At 31.3% G+C, this 21,815-nt stretch overlaps 1 long non-coding RNA gene across 5 annotated transcripts; it reads right to left on the bottom strand.

The window, feature by feature from the left end:
• Nucleotides 1-5,221: 5,221 nt before the first annotated feature.
• Nucleotides 5,222-11,524, bottom strand: LOC145595921 (uncharacterized). 5 transcript variants are annotated; one of them, XR_014103041.1, is made up of 7 exons: nucleotides 11,141-11,524; nucleotides 10,795-10,830; nucleotides 10,155-10,261; nucleotides 8,330-8,576; nucleotides 6,881-7,141; nucleotides 6,704-6,778; nucleotides 5,222-5,443 (listed from the first exon to the last, which is right to left on the bottom strand). It is a non-coding gene; the product is annotated as an uncharacterized LOC145595921 (long non-coding RNA). The 5 variants fall into 5 exon arrangements; XR_014103042.1 differs by having other exon boundaries at nucleotides 10,795-10,827; XR_014103039.1 differs by lacking the exon at nucleotides 10,795-10,830 and having other exon boundaries at nucleotides 6,881-6,953; nucleotides 7,061-7,141; nucleotides 11,141-11,516.
• Between the last annotated feature and the right edge of the window lie 10,291 nt (nucleotides 11,525-21,815).

The raw sequence follows: 21,815 nt of genomic DNA, 5'->3' as shown, positions 1-21,815 counted from the left end.
ACAGAGATCATATACATGTATGCATAATATTCTCCACCTATAATTAGAATATGTTTTACATAATTTCGACTAATAATAATGATATAGATCTTGATAATATATATTCAATATCACGTTGCATGTAATTATATAGCGGAAATAATTGAATCATGTTGTAATAAGCTGTCAATGTGTGACATGGAAATAAATTGATGGATGCATGGCTTGATTAATTTTTTGATTGAGTACTTTTGAGTTAAGTCTATGCATTTAATATCAGTTAGCTCTGTAACAGAATTGTGTTAAAGTCTCTCTAAGCAGTGGCGGATCCAGAAATTAATATTGGGGTCCAATATAAATTTATAAAGGGGCACTACTAGTGTCCTACAGACGGTGCCACGGTGGCAAAGTCGGGTTGGGCAGATCTATAGATCAGATGTGATAATAGCAAATATAGGTGTCTGTTTGTACTTGTGGGTTTCGGGAGTTGGAGAGACAAAATAAGAATATAGGCCCCAACCTCTCGTGAACAGTGATTAGATGGCCAACAATTTTTAAAAAAAATAAAAGAAAACATTCTATCTAGTTGTCTTGGTTAGTCGGTCTTCAAGTGATGACATTAGGAACGGCGGTCCAAATTTATGGATTTTTCTTCTTTTAATCTATATATAGGGGTGCTAATCGGGCGAGCCGAGCCCGAACTATGGTCAGCTCGGCTCGTGGTCGTTTAAATTTGTTCGAACTCGAACCGAGTTCAAACCTTTAAGAGTCGAGCTTTGACCAAGCCGAGTTTTGACTAAGCGTTGACCGAGCCGAACTAGAACTGTTCACGAACAAACTTGATTTATTCTTATCCCTAGTTTACTTGTCTTCTTTATTGTTTATTATAAATTTTTTTATTTTACAACAAGTTTATTTTTTTAATAATGAAAACACTAACTTATTATTGTGTAATATATATTGATAAATATATTTGTATTTATATACATGACTTTTTTATATGAAAAAAAATAATCGAGCTTGTTCACGAATTTTTCGAGCCGAACTTGGCATAACTCAGCTTGGCTCGTTAAGGTCTCGAGCCGAGCTCAAACCCGAGTCGAGCCACCACGAATCGAGCTTTGACCGAATCGAGCTCGAATAGTTCATGAATAGCTTAGTCTATAGGTCCGCCCATGTCTCTAAGGTTTAATATTCTACTGTAACAACTTAATTATATGAAATGCTATACTGTACTTCGTATGTATTTGGTAGACATACACAAAAACTTGATTGTGTTGTGGGGATGAATTTAACTACATATGAGTTCATGTGAGGTTCATTTAAATCCCTCCCTTGTAAAGTTGTGCATGGGCCAGGTTATGTTTTTTGTTAATGGGCCTTCTGTTGGATCAATGGGTCGTGTCTGATACTGCGCTGATATGAAATAAGAAAAACGCCGATCTTCCATAAACGAAGCACATACACACAAGTACACAACCCGATCCATGTCCTGCTAGCAAACTTCCTTAGTAATTTTTATGTATTTTGTTCATTAACTAGTTGTGGCCCCGCGCGCTTCACGCGCAGTCCCCCAATGGTGATGATAACTGTTCGTAAATTATGTATACGGTGGTATTGTTACATATTAATTGTGTTTGCGTAGTGTCTAAATTTTGTATGCATTTAAATTATTAAAGTCAATATAATGTAAAAGGGAAACATTGAAATCTAAATTATCATATTAAAAATATGTAACTTAACTCGTCATATTAGAAAGAAGTAACTTAAATCATCACATTAGGTAAAAGTAATCTAAAGTATGCTAATTTTGATTAGTTATTTGTTAGTCACGAATTATGAATTTATGTGATATTATTCTTTTATGCTTTGATAAAAATATTGGTTGACTGAAAACTGGAAAATAATATATAGACAATTTTCAAAAGTTTGTTATAGCTAATGGCAAAAAGGATGTATAAAATATGCTGGTAATTTATATTTTTAAATAATTGGTATATTTTCTTAAGTGTTCTTTATGTTTCTTAAGCATTTTAGTAAACCTTTTCCAAAGTTAATTGCCCTATTTTTCTTAAGTGTTCTTTCTCTCTCTAAAGCTAGTTTTCTTAAGTGGTCTTTCTCTCCCCTAAACTAATTGAATTGATTTTCTTAAGCGATTTTTCTTAATTAAGTGTTTCGTCTCTCTCTTTCCTAAGTGATCTATGTGATCGATTTTTCTTAAGTGGTCTCTCTCTCCATTTATAGCTTTTAGTAACTCTTTTTCCTAAGCTAATTTTTTCTTATTTTCTTAAGTGATTTTTTGTTAAATGGTTTATTTTAAATGATGTTTCTTAAGTAGTCTATCTCTCTTTCTCTTATTTCCTCAAGTGATCTTTTGTAAGTGCAGTCACTCTCTTAATATATATTGATTAAGTAGCTTTAATGTCACCCATTATCTTCGCTATTTCCCTCCCTCCCTCTTTTGTCATTCTCTTCCTATGTGATTTATCTTATCTTACAATCATTTTTTTATGTATGATTTCACGGTTATGAGAAAACTTTTTCGATTTTCTTGTTATTGCAAATCAACTCTAAAATCCTTGACTTGACATTCCATAAGTCATTCTCTCCCAAGGACGGATCTATGTTCAAGGTAATGGGGTCAATTAACCCCACTTGTTTTTATAAAACAAATATTTGTTATTAATATTTGAAAATAAGATGAAGAAATAATAAATTATTTAACATTGAATTATTTAATATGAGAAAAGTGATATTAAATTATTATTAATTTATCAATATCAATAACTATATGTGCCAATAATGTCCTATATAATATATACGCAGTTTCATATAATTTGTTAATTTATAAATAATTATAATTTTATTTATTTAATTTTAATTTTAATTTGATTTGAACTCACTTGTATAAAATGCTAGATTCACCAATGTCCTCTCCTTGTCCACACTTTCATTTTTATAAATGGCTTTACATATATGATTCAAAAGTAAACGATTAAAGATGAATAAAGGAATTAGAAAACGTTAAATAAGAAATTTCTTAATTACCGTATGCATTTATTTCTTTACTCGGCTTTTAATAAGTTGCACGAAATTGATCTCAAGGCCAATCCCCTTTAATTATCTTCCTTTTAATAAAGTCATTATAGGTTGCACTTGCTCTTTTTTTTTTACCCTCTCCTACTCCCCCCGGTCCCTCTATCTCTCTCGGCTTCTCTTTATCTTTCTTATGACCTCTCTCTTTCGCTTTCCTTCTCTCTCTCTCTCTCCGTCTTTATCACTCTATCAATCTATCGGCTCCTTTTTCGCTCTATCACTTTATTTCTTTCTTTTTTCTGGTGCTATATCTCTTTCTGTCCCTTTTTCTATCTTACGATCTTTCCTTTCCAGCCCCCCTTTTTTCTCTTTCTTTTCCCGACCTATCTTTCTCTCTATCTTCTCCCAGCTCATTCCTAACCCTTCTTTTTCTCCTGCCCCTCGATCTTCCTTTACATTTTAATACCTGACTTATATGGTTTTACAAAATTATTTAAAATCTTTTTGAACAGTATTGTTTGCCTATTCCTTGATTACATACTAAAGATGATTCTCTAAAGAGTTTATCATCCTTTTATCCTCCCTTCAAACACATTGCTATTTTACCTTCTTTATTTCATATTCCTATTCCCCCGCTTCTAAGTCTCTTCCACAATTAACACTCAGAATGGTCTCTTGAATGTTTAGCACTTCTTCCTTCCTCAGTTGCCCGAAACTCTTTCTCTCTCTCTCTCTCTCTCTCTCTCTCTCTCTCTCCCTCCCTTACCTTTATGAATGGCTTAGAAACTTATAGGTCAAACTTGTTCCTATATCACTCATTCATTCCTTTAACTATTAACCCATGACCCCATATTCTTTCTCTTAGCCTCTTTCTTTCTTTTTAACCCTTCTTGTCCCTATTCCATCCTTTAAAAGACATGAAAATTATAGGTTACACTTGCTCCCTTTCGAGCAACCCCTCTTTCCTTTCTCTCAGTCCCCTCTCTATTTTTCTCAGTTTCTCTCTATTTGCCTCTTTCTTCCGGCCTCTTTATCTCTTTCTCTCTTTATCTCAATCCTACTTTCCCAATTGCTCTATTTCTTTCTCTTTCGACCCCTATCGTTCTCTTAAGGCCCTCTTTCTCAATCTCTCTTTATTTCACTCGTTTTTTTTTTCTTTAACTCCTCTTTCTTTCTATCTATTTCTCTCTTCTTTCAGCTACTCATTCCCGGGCCCTTTTTCTCACTCTCAAGCTCTCTCCTTACCTCTCTTTCTCTCTCTCCCAGCCTCCTTTTCTTTCTCTTTCACCAATCTCTTCTCCTCTCTCGGTGTCCCCCATCCTTTCTTCTCCTGCCGTAACCTACCCTCTATTCCTTGGCCCTATTATGTCTCCTAACCCCTTTTCTTTCTCTATCTTAACCCCCTCTTTCTAACTTGGCTTCTTCTCTCTCGACACATCTCTCTCTCTCTCTCTTTCTGAATTTTATCTTTAGGTTGAATTTTATGCTCTAAATATATAATTAATCAATTTAACTTTAATACATATTAATATTGAATTCTGAGCACATAAAATTGAGTATTGACTGACTATAACTCTCCTTCTCTCTCCTTCGCACTACTACAAAAAAGGAAAAAGAATAGTTTATATAGTCCTCATAAAACGCATTAGAACTGTTATTCAAGTAAGCGATGTACAAAGTTTATAAAACGGGTTAAAAAAGCAGTTTCTAAGCCCAATCATAAAAAGTGGTTATTGGGAACAACCGTTCTCTTTTCCCTTCCATAGAAGGAATATGCAATGTATATCCTACTTAATCGTTCTGTATTGATAGAGCAAAGAAAACACTTATTAAAGCCAACCGTTCTTTTTTTTTTTTTTTTTTTTTTTGTATAAAATCATTAATTTGCTTAGAAACTTATTTATTTATACATTATTATGACTGAGTATTTTTATAAAGATTTCTGCATTTCAATTACAAGAACTATTAATGATTCCAAAAAATTGAACATGGCTTGAGAACTACCTTGTGTAGATTATATAGATACTAATAATGGAATTATTTTTATCAACCAATCCTTGTGTTTAATCAATTTTTCCTAATTCTCCACTATATTTTCCTCCTCCCTTTCGACACTAAGAATGCATCTAAGATATACTTAAAATCACTTGACAAAAAACATGCATTATTAGATAAAGTACTTTGCAAGTATTAAGAGGTATGTTCGTATTTAGAAAGGAAATAGCTTGTATTAGAATTATAGAAGCACTAACTACATCATAAGCTTGTTTTGTTTTTCCTAAAAATAATCTTTATATGATCAATCAATATTTAAAAGTCATCTCAAAAAGTAGGAATGGCACAGTTCGTTTTATACGTGCAGGTCATCTTGTGCCTTCTTTGTTGTCAGCTACGTCAACTGATACCCCATCAAATCTTTCTTTTCATCCTGAAATAGAAACAAAAACCAGTAATTTTCAGAACTATAACTTCATCCATCATTTTGTAAAAAGAGGCGGGAAACATAGAAGTCAAGTTATAAGAACTTCATCTACTAACTACTGATGAAAAAACATATCAATCAATCAAAGCCTTAATCCCAAATGATGAAAAAACATATACTTCGTACAATTTATACATGGATACAATAACCACCACCTAAGTCCAAATATATGTTAGCCAAAAATCCTACACAGAAATCACAATAATAAGAATTTAAGGAGATGAACTACAATTAATTTGACTATGATAACCTAATTTTTATCTTATACGGATAATCACAAAATCTCACAACTAATTCGTGTTACACTTTCTCACCTAAGACATTTTCGCTCTAACTAACCACAAAAATCAAATTAAATTTGAATGACTCCAAATTCCTTAACCCATTAAACCACTGGAGTAGAATCTCTATTGTATGTAGAACCTTTAGTCTATTGTAATGTAGCTTATGCCAAGCCAATCCTACCCACACAAAAGCTCATATATGATTTCACTTGAAGACCATAATTTCCTTTTTGTTTCCTTAATGTTATAACAAACAAATTTCAAGCCTAGCAATTAGTCCCCCGAATCAGGCCAGTTATGAAAGTCAACATATTAACGTAGAGAACAGGAATATATAACAAATAACTTAAATAGAGTGAATAGGTTTACAGATGAATAAGTTGGAACAAACACACCAAAGGAAGCTATAATCAGTGAAATAAGGCCCTTAGTTCACTATAATTCTATATTCAAAGGCATATGTATTGACCGCAAACCAAATTTCTCTCTCTATAACTCTGAGATCCATTTATTTTTGAACTAATTTCCAATTTCTGCAAATTCCCTCTCAAAGTTTACATATACTGTAAGTAGGAAGGATAAACAGTAAAAAAGAACATGAATAATAAAAGTATACCGAATTAAGCTTAACACGTTAAACTGAATTGTTATTGAGAGTATATGGGTTGTTCTTGTTGAAGATGAATATAGGGTAAGGGAAGAAAAAGTATGCTTGCTCAATAATGGCTTCCATGAGCCAAACACTAAAATCCCTAATAAGAAATTTCATAATTTTCAGCTTTTGTCCAATATAATAACATTGACATCAATCGTATTTTCAATTCTCATTTTCCATTATAGCACTAATATATATCCTCTCATTCTTTTCCCTTTTATTGCTGGAAGTTATCGATAGGCAGTAAAGCACCACCTACTGCCTTACCTGTGTTCACATCATAGCGTGCAAACCTCTTCTTTGGTGCTCTACCTGAGGCTGAGGGCAAGCATAATCGTCGGGCTGCAAAATAGGCAAAACAAAATAGTTGTTCAGAACTTCAGACTAAGTTATTAAACACATGGTCAGCCTGGAATTAAATTTAATGAAAATCAGATTGACAACCTTGCCTATTCTTCAAATGGTTTTGATAATGTGTATATGAATCCACAGTGAGGCATATGTGAGTCGCTTTGGCCTGAGAAGTTCAGTAGTATCTCAGTAACATATAAGCAATTAAACCAAAATGTGCTTAAAAATTTATAAAATGAATTTTGTTAGAGCCTCCATGTCTCTATGACTAGCCTTTTGGGTGTCGGTTAATTTTCACCTAAAACGCAAAGGAGCAGGACGTTATGGAAATTTTTTACATCAACATCAGCACCTCTGCATTAAAATGCAGAACGTCAGGAGCAAAAAGAAAATACCAATATATTATATTAAGATAATATTTAAAAATTAGTATAGTCATTAACACTTACTACATACTTCGCATAAGCAAACATAGGAAAGTTTCAGAGTGTACTGAAAACTCTCAAAAAGTCTAATCCCTTTCCTTATCTCATTAACTGGTGCATATGGCTGAAGCTCGGCTATTGTTAAGGATGTTCACAAGCCAACTTAATATCTCTCGGTTTTCGCAAATCACGTCACTCCCCAAACCCATGAAAATCAATTATAGGCAGTTAAATACCTATGAAAAAACATCAACCAACAATCCCTAAACAAACTCACAAGTTTGAAGTGATCAGTCCCTAAAATGTACCTTAAACATTTCTCTTGTGACAACAATATCTAATACAAAAAACAAAAGGTTTTGTATAAAATAATTTCCCATACATAATCCCAATGCATCTATATAAAACTAAAAAGACTTATCTAACATCATTCTAACTTGAATTATTAGTCATTTAAATTAAAAATGTAGTATCCTTCTTGAATATACGGGTGGCAAATGAGCAGGTTTGGGCTAGTTTTGGCTAGGGTCATTTATAGAAATAGGTTTTCTTGATGAGTGTTATGTAAGAAAATTGAAGGAATAAACCTAAGAAAACTTACATCTTTGTTATGAATTAATGGATTAAACACATAAATTTAGTTAAATCCTCAAAAAAAAAAAAAAAAAAAAAAAAAAAAAAAAAAAAAAAAAAAAAATCAATTAGCAAAAATTCAACTTTCCTCAAATAAACCTTAAGTAAGAAAAGAACCAATAAAAGTTAAACCTATACTTAATATCTAAGAAAAATATTTGCCTAAATTAAGAAAATAAAAATATGCACAATAAATTACTTGTATAAAGATAAGAACACAAATGAATTTGGACTTGAAAAGTGGGCGTGGGTCGATATAGTGGTGTATTGCTTATGTATTAGTATCGCTTACAATAGAGTTGGATGTATCTCTAAGGCTTAAGGGTAGTCTTGGTTGGCTGATGAGTCAAACTATTACTCAACCCAAGAGTCATCTTCTTCTCCTTGAATCAATGGGGAAAATGAGCATGATTCTAATAGGTGGTAGCACTAATTAAGATGATAAATATGTCAGCTTGTGAATAATGAATAATGACGAAGCTACCTGCGAGGCTACGATGGAGTCTCATATGCTAGAATACATGAAAAATGTATTCCTTTCCACAAATGATACATCTTGCAGACGACATGCACCCACTTGAATCAAATCCTTTAAATATCATGGAGTCTCAATAGTTATGTCCTGAAGTCACAATAAATTAAGCCTGACCAACCACTGCTCTGGTCACTGAGATCCACGCTCAGTTTCACCTTCAGGTACTTTGTGTATGCATGATTGTAAAGGGGCATTCCTACAAAAGATCAAAGTGAGCATTCTAAGCTGGGAAATTTGTAGCTGCTGATATGATGCGTATAACATACTAATGTCCAAATAAAGTCAAATTCTTGGTACAAACATAAGCTAATGCAAAGAATCAACAAAATCCAGTTCCATGCACTTATAATGGGGAAAAAATCACTTGGATAGTTGGATGAGACCTAGATCACTACCTCTCTCAACTCTCTTTTGTTTTTATGCGTTATTATTTTCTTAGCTCTCCAATTATTATTTTTAATAAGCTTTTTATTATCATAGCCATAATGGTTGAGGCATTTGTGTCAAGGACATACTATATGACTTAAGAATTTAAAATTGATGTGATATTTATGATAGTATTTATAAAATTTGACATCAACAATAATTTACGCCTTAGCTTTGTAAGCTATGATACTCAAAAGCCTTGTATAGAATATATAAAACAACCTATTTCGTTGGAAAACCGAAAGTTACTAATTGATAGATTTTATACTATCTTTGTATATCTAGTATGTGATCCACTTGTTAGGGATAATAAACGAGAAAATGAATAAAGTCCTACTCGTCAATATGAATTAATTTTGTATGCTTTTTAGTGGATGGATTACATATTTACATGTTGGGAAACTATAGTGCTATTAAAGGTCTTTTCCCCTTACAAACAAATGTATGTATTTCAATGTATAACACAAAAGATTAAGAAAGCCTAAATAAAATATATCATCTCCTTTCATAATTACTGTAATATGAAAGATTAAGTAAAGAGTGATGAATTGTTGTATCTTAGCTGGATTACAGAGAGACATTATAACATGGCCAGTTCTTGCAACTTGTTTAAAGATGTTACTTAAGTTAGGTAAACTGTTTGAAGTATGAAGATAAACCATGACAAGGTCCATATTCTAATTTCGTTCTTAGAAATCATAACAATCTAAGTGCACGACAGTAATCTCTTCACAGCTCACCCATCTTTTCAACTGCTTGTTCTCCTCTTATATCAACTTGTGTATCTAAATTGTGTTGGGAAAATTCCTTGTTGACAAACCTTTTTTTGTCATGTTAGTTATTCTAACTATCATTTTAATTGCTAGTACCTTTTCTCTGTTTTTCACCACAAAATCTTTACGTCAAATAAAACACATCAAATCACAAATAAGCTATTTATACAGTCCAAAAAGATAACCATTAGAATATACAACCACAATTTGCAATTTCATGTAAGATAAGGTTATTTCTCTTTACCATAATCTATACTACAAAATAAGCCATCTCAAATTAACAAAAATCTATACAGCCAGACCCTAAAATGTTGCCTATAATGAAAACAGCTAATCCTCAAAATTTTTAAACCCTGTAACTTGCTAAGATATTTCCTAAAATTAAAGAAAAAAACTAATCCTTAAAATACCTTACACTTAATTCACCTCAGATAACATTCAAAATACAACCTAAACCTCCTATTTGCAACCATCACCACTTAAATCGAACAAAACATGTACAAAATAATAAGTACGAAACTAAAAAATAAAAAAAGCATAACGATCCAACTACAAGTATATCATCTAAATCGTACCTATTTCATTTTCCCATGAATAGCGATTATTGAATGACCCTTTAGTACAGCAAAATTGTGGAAGCACAACTCCCAAGTAATCAACACAAACGCAAGTCATAAAGAAGCTGCACAAGAATTGACAAAAATACATCAACCATTATATACTACGTATAAAGAATCACCTGTAACCCACGTTATAATCTTTTTGGATTTGTATTGTATATTACAAGAAGGTCAACAAGCTCTTCTGACTTCCTGTCTGCCTCACACTCCAGATAATACAGAACAAGAAAGAGATACTCGTATTACTTATGCCAAGAATAATGTCAGAGGAATACAAGTATCATAAATAACTCCTACTCTGCTAGTGGGTAAAATCATCAAAGGAGACCCAAAATCCACAAAATAATCAAAGGTGACCTAAAAACCACACTAAATTCTTGTAGCCTCAGAAAATATCAAAGTAAATTATAAATATCAAAATTACAGCATCAAAATTGACCTTTAAAGTTTCTAATAGCTAATCTAGTTGTAGCCATATATAGTTTAATAATCTAGCATAGAACAACCAAACATTGACTTACCTCACAATTAACTTAACGATAAACCCAATAGAAAAATTGATGTTCGATGGTTTAAAAAAAAAGTATCAGCATACCTTCTTCAAGCAAATGGAGAATTAATTCTCTACCTTCTTCACCTCGTTGACAAAAATTAGGATTCAATCAACACCAAGATAATTTCACAACGAAACACAGAACATTCCATCTTTATTACATCGGAATCGGAAATTCCAGAAAAGAGGAAATTCACAACAAAATAAGCAAAAGATCAAACCTTTCTCCCAAAAAAAAAACAATAAGACTAAAATAATCGCATCAAAATTAAGTCTTCCTTTCCCTCCAAAAAAAAAAAAAAAAAAAAAAAAAAAACCTTCCTTCCAAATTCAAATAATTTATTTATAAAAAAAAAGGAAAATCATACAAAAAATTAGGGCTAAGTACCTGCAAATTATACAGATTATATTCGACCACCATCATTTTCCCTTACATCAACCCGTAACTTCATCAATTAACACCCGTGAACCACCATATCCTATCAAGGGCCGAGATCTTCACCTTCAACCTGCTTTAACTCTCAAAAAAGAATAAAACCCAATTTCTGAATTCTTTCATAAAACCCTAAAAGTTAATGATAGGAGGAGAACTCAGAGATGAAGAAGAAAAGCAAAACAAAGGAAATAGGACACTGCTCAATATAGAGGAGGAGAGAGAAAGAGAGTAGGAAGAGAGAGAGAGAGAGCCAAATGAGTGATGGCTAGGAAAAAGGGGAAAGCAAGAAAAGCAAAAGACATCAGATGGCAGAACGTAAAACAAACCCCAGAAGGAGGGTAGAAGCGTCCGCACACTGTCCTACTGTTCATAAGGAACAGTGCCGGTGCTCTTCTCTCTTTTTAAAGAGTGTAGATTAATGCAAGAATTTTTTTTTTTTTGGTGATTAGAGAGCCACAAGGGCGGATGATGATAATCGATCCCAAAATCTCTTGGAACCGGAAGGGAAGCTAATGCAAGAATATGACTTATCATACTTATGTCAAATTTCATAAGTGATGTTTATGCACGATTGCACGGCCCATGGTTCATTGTCATGTTAGTCTTACAACAAACTTGTATTGTGTCGAAGCAATTGTGTCTTTATTACTCATCCGAGGATATACCACTATAAGTATTAACACAAACTTTTAAATAAAACGGATGTTTAGTAAATTACTGAACATCCGTTATAAAGTGAGAATTAAATGCGCAAAAGTTACTAAACATATATAAGAGTTATTTATGCTTCATTGATAAATTTGACAAAAGTGACACTAAATTTGACAAAAGTAACACTAAATTCGACAAAAGTGCACCCGATGTACAGTAAAATTACTGAAAACCGGGTGTATAGAAAAGTTTTCCAAATATTAAATAGACATTAACTTTTATACAACTAAGTTGTATCACATAAAAAAAAAAAGATATCTTGTTTAATTAGGTGTTTTTTTTTTTTTTAAATTATTTTTTTTATTTATTTTTGTCAAAATAAGACTAATTATTTCCTCTAATTTTACTAAACAACAATGAGTGGGCCCTTGTCTGACCCATCTAATCTAATTATCTCAAGCGTAAAGCCCAACCCATCTAACATTACCCCTACGGCTCTAACCCCCATGCTCCTTGTGAAAATCAGATCTTTGGTGACTAAAAAACTCAATTTCATTGTTTTATCAGTAAAATGTATATCAGTGTAATATTTTACAATTAGTATTTAATTTATATAAATAAGTAAAATCAACTATATAGTTAAAGTAAATAAATAAATAGTATAAAATTTCAAAATAAAGCTAGCATAGTACGGGTAAATTCTTAAGAATATCTTACCTTGAGAACTAGCATTGGTCTTCACTACTGTACTCAAGCTCTAATGAACATCCAACATCCTAATACAAGTGCCAATATCCATATTGTAATGCCTCATCATGAGCTAACCAGACATGCTCTAAATAGTGCATGCTCCTAGTGTTTCGAGAACTTTGCCTCGGCCACCTATAACTATCAACTCCAATTTGAGGGCTCGTAGTTCAATTGAGAGTAGACTATTGCCTAACCTACAAGGTTAGTCGTCACATCATTCTTAACATCACAGCCTAGTCGTTGGAAGCAATGACGTACTTAGTGGTGCTATTATTCACCAAATGGAGCATAACTTATGTTTCCATCATTAACCCTCCCTTCCTTGGGCTCCTACATCCACCAATCAACCTAGAAGGCAGCAAACAACATTAGATCACCTGCTCGGGTTCCTGGCCTTATTCCTTAATTGGAACGATCGAAGATTACGTGCTTGGAATTTTGGTTTTCCTCCTAGCCCTTATCCATGCTACTATAATCATCATGGACATAGCATTGTTGGCCAAAATTTGAATTTTTCAGGTAAGTCTCCCAGTTTGTCATCATGTCAGAAGGCTTGGAATGTACCATACTTCTCAGTCTCGGAAGCTGAAGTAGAAAAAGTCATAGGTCAATGTTTGAGGCTTGTGAACACGAGTATTCCCTTTTCTAGATTTACTCCAAGCCATGAATGTAATTTTTTTTTTTTATCTTGGATTGCTTGCTTCATCTTACCTTGTCAGGAGCGGAATCCTCTATTGCAGTTGTTATTGTTGTATCACCTTAATTTACTGCCTAATTATACTGTCTAATTATGCATATTTTTTTTAGTATATTACTTCTCTATTTTAAAGGAAAATCGTTTTTTCTTTATTTTATTCTTATTTTAATCAATAAGAATACAATAAAGTAAAGATTTTCCATAAAAATGGAAAAGTAATATGCTAGAATGATGCATAAAATAGATAAGATTTGTCAGTACTTCAAAAAAATAAAACAAGGTGAAACAACATTAACAAATGCAAGAAAGGATTCTGCTCCCACTATATGTTGGAGAAAGTAGCTAGGCAATCAATGGCTTAGGGTAAATATAGAAAAGGAATACTCTTGTTCACGAGCCTCAATCATCAATCTTTCTACATCAACTTTCATAGTCTGAAAGTATGGTGCACTCCAAGCCTTTTGTGATGAACTGATGATGACCAGATATAATGAAGTTGATTGACATGAAAAATACAAATTCGATTTGGCCAACAATGTTATACCTATAATGCTTATAAGTAGGAAGGATATAGGCTAGGAGAAGAACAAAAATTCCAAACACCTAATCCTTAACCATTCCAAGAAGAGAGGAACCCTAGCGAGTGATCTAATATTGTTTGTTGCCTTCTAGCTTGGTTTGCGGATGTTAGAGCCCAAGGAATTGAAGGAGGGTCAATGATGGAAATATAAATTATGCTCCATTTGGTGAATGGAAGCACCACCTAATACATCAGTGCTTCCAACGACTAGGCTGTGGTGTAAAGAATGATGTGACTGACCTTGTAGGTTAGGCGCAGTAGTCTACACTCAATTGAGCTACAACCCTCAAATTGGAGTTGTTAGTTAAAGGCGGCCGATGCAGAATTCCAGAAACACTAGGAACATGCACCACCTCGGGGCTTGTCTATTGAGATGAATTTACATGCATCGAATTTACTCGGCACAATGGAATGTTGCGAGACCTGCATTAAATTAAATAAATAATAGCCCTTAATTAGTTGTTGGAAAACAAAGACATAATAATGCAACTCGATCATAAACTTGATACAATTCCCCTAAATAAGCATATTATTTCAAATCCAACCAAATAATATATTTGGGTGTGTTTGTGTGTGCATAAAATACTCTCTCGATCTCCTTATATGTGTGTGTCTCTTCTTAAAACAGAACAAAAAAAAAAAAAAAAAAAAAACCCAAAAAAAACAATACGAGTAAAAATATATTTATATCAAGACTCAAGGATAAAATGATGTATAAGTAGTCCAACCAAATTATTTTAAATCAAAAAGTCATACGACTATACAAGTGATACAATATTAACATTCAAATGAATTTCAATTTTCAACCAATAAAATTATAATCTCATTTAATCACCAAAAAATTAAAAGCCTTGGTTTATTCAGTTATTGAATCAAAACGTAATAATAAAAATCGGGTTGCTTAATTAGATTAGGGTTTCATGCCACAAATTTTTATTCAAAATCCATTATTTCGGGTTAGATTTTGACAATACCAACGATTCTAAATTCACCCATTGTATACGAAAATCGTAACCGACCCTCCCTCTCAACATACACAATTACACACAACACAACCTCAAAATTGAGAAAATAACATATTCTCAAATTATGTCTCACCATCTTTCATCCCAAAATAAAGATGTTTCACCAATCAATAATGCATGAATAATGCTCCTTAACTAAATTATTATCTTTAAAAAAAATAATAACTAAATTATGACAAACAAACTCCAAACTTAAATCAACACAACTACATATCAAAGGTTAAAAATTTTAACAAGGTTCAACGCACCAATACAAATATAATAAGAATATTGTAGCTATAATTTTCAATGTAATCATCAATTTCATCATCAAACCCAAAATTATATTTCTGAAACAATCCAAGAATTAAAAATGGAGAAATTAATACATGATTCAACAACATCAATCAAAATTGAAGCATGACATCCACAAAAATAACCAAATTTATAAAATTAAACCAAAATAAAAAAGTAAGAAGTGATATAATAAAATGAAAATAAATTAAAAAAATAAGAGAGAAATAAGAAGTATACCTGAGAATTTTAAAAATTGATGAGAATTTTTCGAGAAAGCATAGGAGGAAAATTTGGAGAGTGAGTGAATTGAACAACTACTGCTCTTTGACCAATATTTATTTTGATATTAGAACCATTATTGTCCATTGGATTAATAATTGGAGATGATATTAGGTGTGATACATGAGGATTAATTAGTATGACTATGTTGATTTGTTACTATATAAACTTGATTTCTTTCCATGTATGAAGAAGCATCAATTGGAAATATTAATTTGGATTGATTTGTTTTGATATAAGAATCATTGTCTATTGGACCAATAATTGGAGATGATATCAAGTGTGAGTCATGAGAATTAATTACTATGAATATGTTGATTTGTTACTACTTACATTTGATTTTTTCCATGTATGAAGAAGCATAAATTGGAAATAATAATTTGGATTGATTTGCATATTTATTGGCTTAATTCAAGGAGGTTTTTTGTTCAAGGTGATTTAGTTCTTGTTTTGTTCACCTTTTTTTTTTGACACACTTGTTTTGTTCACCTTATTCAAACAATATTAATTTTTATTTGATAAAATATAATTTTAGTTTTATAAAAAAAATAAGTTAAATTCAGCCAAAAAAAAGGTTAATTAGGTTCAACAAATATACTATCAGAAAAGTTATCAACAAATATAAGTTCAATTTGATGAATAGAAGTTTAATTAGTATAATCACTAATTAAAAGAACAATTAGATTAATGAACTAGCTAGAGGTTTGTTCATATTTACTAAACTGAGCTAAATTGAACTGAACTGAAGTGTTTAGAACTGAACTGAACTGATTGGAGCTGAATTGAACTGAACTGAGCTAACATGAATATTTTATGAGAGAAGAAAATTAGGAGCTGAACTGAACTGAACTGATTGGAGCTGAACTAAACTAAATTGAACTGATTGGAGCTGAACTGAATTGAATTGAACTGAAATTAAGTAAATGTGAACATGCCCAGAATTAAAAGTTTTAGTCAATAAAAATAATTTAAGTTTAGTTAAATTAAATCATAATTACTAGTATAAACATGATTTAAGTTTTGTAAAAATAATTTAAATTCTATATAAATAATTTAATTTCAATAAATCCTGTATACATACAAATTTAGGTAAACAAAATTACAGTGGAGAGAACGAGGTATGTTGTGAAGCTTTACACTTGATATACTTCTGTTATTATTTTTCCCCCCCCCCAAAAAAAAACTGACTACCTGTCATGATTTGATAAAAATTTTTGTGCAAAATATGAGGAGGCAAAACCCCTCAAACGAATAAATTAAAACTAATGCCTTATTTAGCAAGTGTTTGGGAAGGTAGCGGTTCAAATAATAGTTTATTGTAGCTAGGAGAGATAACATTTATATACTTTTTCTTAAACGTTAAAAAAGTTATTTGTGTTCGAAGTACCGAGTAATTTAGGTACTTTTAAATAATATGTGGATTATATTATCGTGTTGTAATATTTCAACCTTACTTTTACCAAACAATAATACTGTCAACCGCTATTTTGATAACTAGTCTCTACTCTCTACCCACTATTAATTGATAGCTATCCCGTCTACCTACATGCTACTAAAGTGTTAAAAGCTATCCACTACCGTTACTTTGTTAAAACACTTAAACATCAGGCTTAATAAAGTATTACCTTGGAATGTTACATATATATTGAATGTTATACAGTTACTTTAATTTTTATTGTCTGTTAGATGGGTGAACAAGTTCTTTTTTTATTTTAAAAAAAAATTGTAATTACCTCAAGATCGGATTTTTGCCTTTTATTTATTTATTTATTTATTGTGAAAGGGGCCGGGTTTGTGTTGATTTAGGCTTGACTTGTGTATTGTTGTACGGTTGTACCTACCGTTTCTTTGTACTCACTTTCTAGGATTGAGAGCAGTTTTTGAGCGTTAATTTATTTGTAGTGGTATTGTATTGTGCAAGTAAGTGGATGATTTTATTTATTTAAGGTGTATAATTAAATCTGAAATTTATTTATTTTTAAGGTGACACGTTAAAATAATGTGTCAACTAATATGAAATGAGAAAAGTATATATTTGGAACTTGGAAGGGTTGTGTCACAAAGTAGTGATCGACAGTTTAGCATTGCACGTGGCATAAAATGAATAATCCACATTAGCCACAAATCAATTAGTTAATCAATTTAAGAGTATTATACGAAGTATATAGCTTTTAATCATGTGATTATGTTAGAATCTTGACTAAGGAGATTCCTGTAATTATAAGTGGGTCCTTAATTACATTAGTGTATACACTATACAGCATTATTTTACATATTTAATTAATATTTTACATTAGTACTTGTATTTTTTGTCAGGCCTTGCATGGTGATCTTGGGCACGTCTTAATACATATTTAATTTATTCTTGCTACTTAAGTACCTAAAAATATTATAGAAGTACCTAACTACGATTATAAAGTAATTAGTATATTAAATTGCTAGGTAATTATTAGATCTATCATAGGTTAACTTTATTAGTTCTTTTCCCTCGATGATACTACTAATTTGAGTCATAAGTTTGAACAGGATCCTAATTGTCAGTTTGTCATAAACTACGAGAAATTTGATGTCTTGCAGCAGTATTAAAATGTGTATTTTATGCACAAGTTCTCATACGTAGTAAAAAACATCAAAGTATTACATGATCCTTTGTTCAAAAATTTAGGGCTTTATTTTGATACCTGGGATGAAGTCTTAATATCAACTTTATGTCTATTACGGATTATATTATTATCATTATTTCTATTTGCAAGAATTGATTCCATCTCTGATCTCTCCCATTTAGTACTCAATGAGATTCGACCCCGTTCTGACCGTACAATAGATAAAATTAAGTAGTGGCAAGAGAAAACATAATATGAAGATTTTTTACTTTGAATCATCACGCTTATTCTGTTTTTACTTTGTGTAATATATTAAGTACTTTGTATTAATTAAGCAAGGAATAAACCAAAAGTGAAATTTACTCAAGGGAGACCCGAAGTTAAAAGTGTAAAAAAACTCAAAGAAACAAAGTAAGTACTCCGTATATAGGCAACCATTTTTATCTTGACCTTCAAGAAATTAATATTGCCAAATTTACCATAAACTTATTGTGACAACTTTTAGTTAACTAGCTAAGAGGAAAAAAGGCTTGGCATACATACATTACCACAGAAATTTCCTCAACCTTTCTCAATCTTCCCAAAGACGACCCACATTCTTCCGTCCCTTAGCTTCTCAAATTCTCAATTACAAATAGAATAAAATCAATAACACCTCTTTTTTTTTTGACACGTAACATTATGAATACGGAGTATCCCTTAAAATGATTAGAATACCCTCAATTCGAACATTTATTTGTTCGAATTAAACATTCACACATACTCAATCCTAGACCATTTCATTAGGACCACCTTTAAGAATATCACTTTTGTTAGTGCGTGGAAGTGATCAAAAACACTAGGAAGTAAATGGTTCCTTTCTTTCTTTTGCCTCAAATAAGGTAACGCAATGTTGAAGCAACACTACAAATACATGCAAGGACCATTTTTCATCTTTTTATCTTTTTGCAATAAATATAACATGAATCATGATAAATAAAAATCTCAAAGTTTGATCCAATTATTTTTTCTTCATTATTCTATTTTATTTTTAGTGAAAAAGCAAAAGCAATTTATTTTTAATAAGCTTCTTCACAGCTTTCACTATTCCCATAGAAATTTTCTTCAATCCCAATTGTAACCTTCATTTTATTACTTGTGATTGCGATCTCGAATCTTTTTTTATTTTCCCCCCAAAATTCTATTATTAGTGTGACAAAATTTCTCATCTTTCTTTTTTTCCTATATTTTTTTATGTGCTTTTTATTTTTTGGACCTTCTTTGATCAAATCAAACTGTCGTTCTCTACCATGCAATTTGGTAACTTTATGATCCAAAAAATGAAATATCTACTGATCAAGTGATCCTCTTCGTTTCTTTTTCTGCATCCCTACATTGGGTACATACCTTTCTTTTGTCCCACTTCTAACTTTCTCTACATTCTAGACGATTTCAAAATTACTCTGATCTCCGATCCTATTCAAAAATAACATTTGTCTTTTTTTGATTTTGAGATTAAATCTTAAATTCTTAACCATTACTCTATTCACCCATTTCATAGTAATTGAGATAATCTAAAATGGGTCTGGATAACTCTAACAAGGAGGAGGAAGAGAAAGCTCAGTCCACGCACAAACAAGGCTCAATAAAGTTCTCATATTAAAAGCAATTGGTTAGTTGATAGCTAGCAGCTCCTCTACCTTATAAAGTGAAATCATATCTCCTCTTTCTTCAATGTGGGACACTTACAAGTGAGTTTATAATGAGTTTTAACATATTGAAACCTTATCGAATGGTACTTTTTAGTTAATTATAGCACAAACCCCAATCCAAGTATATATCCAACTCAACTCCGACCTCATAACACTTCTATCATAGTTTATTGATATGGAGAGCTTTGATGATCATAGCATATATATTCATTGTATTGCCATTTTCAATTATTAATAATTCTAACGTAGTTAGCTCTTAGAAATAAGGAGAGAAAATAAGGAAATCCCTAACCCAAAGAACCATGTTGAATATGCATGATGGCTATGCAATAATACATTTTCTAATAAAATCTTCTATTAAAGATAGTGTAAAAGTAGAGTAGAATTCAATTAATCTTCAAAGTTAAATGGTGGAAAATTGTCGTACATAATATCATCTTTGGAAATGACATTGGTGAAGATAATAAAATCGATCATTTCCTTGCATTTGTTGAAGTGACAAGTGCTCAAGTTTTAGCTCTAAACGTTTGTAGTGCATGCCCCCTTAAATAGTTGGATGGTTAAGGATAGTCCCAAATTAAAGTTGAACACGAGAATGCAATTAGTCTTTATAATTAGGCAAGGAAACTCGATCTATACAGTATTTGGTGGGTATATAACTATATATTGATATGAAAGCTCACGAAAAATATATTTGCCAAACTAATTAATTAGCATGAGCCCTTTTTCTCCCTACATATTTTGTGAAGGTAAATGAAAAAAAAAAAAAAAAAAAAAAAAAATTCTAAGAATCAAAATGTATTCCTATTGTAGTTAGATTGTATGCATTTTTTTTGAAGGAAAGTTATTAGAGCGAGCATTTTATTCAATCAAATTCAGACCCATCAAAGCTATTAGGCTTTGTGAGAATGGGCCCAAACATACCAACTCCGAGTTAAATAGCGAGATTAATAATAACAATAACAATAACAATAATACAGTGATAATAATGTAACATTTAGGGTCTGTTCACATTTATTGAACTGAACTGAACTGATTGGAGCTAAACTGAACTGAACGGATTGAAGCTGTACTGAACTGAATTGAACTGAGCTGAAATGAATATTTTATGAGAGAGGAAAATTGGAAGCTGAACTGAACTGAAATGATTGGAGCTGAACTGAACTGAACGAAATTGAACTGAAATTAAGTAAATGTGAACATGCCCTTAATCTATATTTTGATTTTATACTATGTCGTCCGTTCTACTCACTTGCTTTATTTTCTATATGCCTATATTTTCCCATATTTTACAAAACAGAAGCATATTGTTGTGAAATAGTACGCACTTTCTTTAAAAAAAAAAAAAAAAAAGAAAAAAGAAAAAAGAAAAGAGCTACTATTATTATTTTGTCATGAGAGTTTCAATTCTCTATTTTTACCATTGGATTAATCTTTTACATGTAACATTAATATAGATATAATAGAATAGTTATAGAATTCGATAGCAGCCAGGAAAAATTTGGGAGAATGTTTTGACATATGCTCCATGTATTTTAACCACTAAACCTTTTATTTATTTATTATTTTCATTCATACTATCAGTCATCTAAAATATAACCCATACTTCATATGAATGATTTGTTAATTTAAAAATTATTAACCTATTAATTACTTATCGGTTTAAAATAATATATACAAATAGTATGCTACTTATATGTATTATCTAACATTTTTCTTTAAACTTGAGCATAGCAATAATACATCTAAACGAAGAGAATAATATTTGTGTCCAAGCATTGGAAACTATATTTCTTAATGATGGTAGAAAGCAAGAAATCATTCAAAGAAATGTGCAAATCATTTTAACATTTGACTTACACATAACTTAATTTACAATTTGCACTTTCATCACTAAAATGATGTCTTGTCATTCCCTTCAACAAATTAAAGTGTGATTAGGTCACATTTACAAGTACGTTAGCGAAATTTTTTCTACCATAAAAAAAAAAAAAAAAAAAAAAAAAAAAAAAAAAAAGGTTAACACAATGTCAAAAAAGATAAATAAACAAACTCCTATAAATGAATTATTTTTG

Source organism: Chenopodium album, chromosome 19 (genome assembly GCF_948465745.1).
Source record: "Chenopodium album chromosome 19, dcCheAlbu1.1, whole genome shotgun sequence".
In the NCBI taxonomy this organism is placed as follows: Eukaryota; Viridiplantae; Streptophyta; class Magnoliopsida; order Caryophyllales; family Amaranthaceae; genus Chenopodium; species Chenopodium album.
Note: the sequence above shows the minus strand (reverse complement) of the source record. Positions and strands in the feature narration are given on the sequence as shown.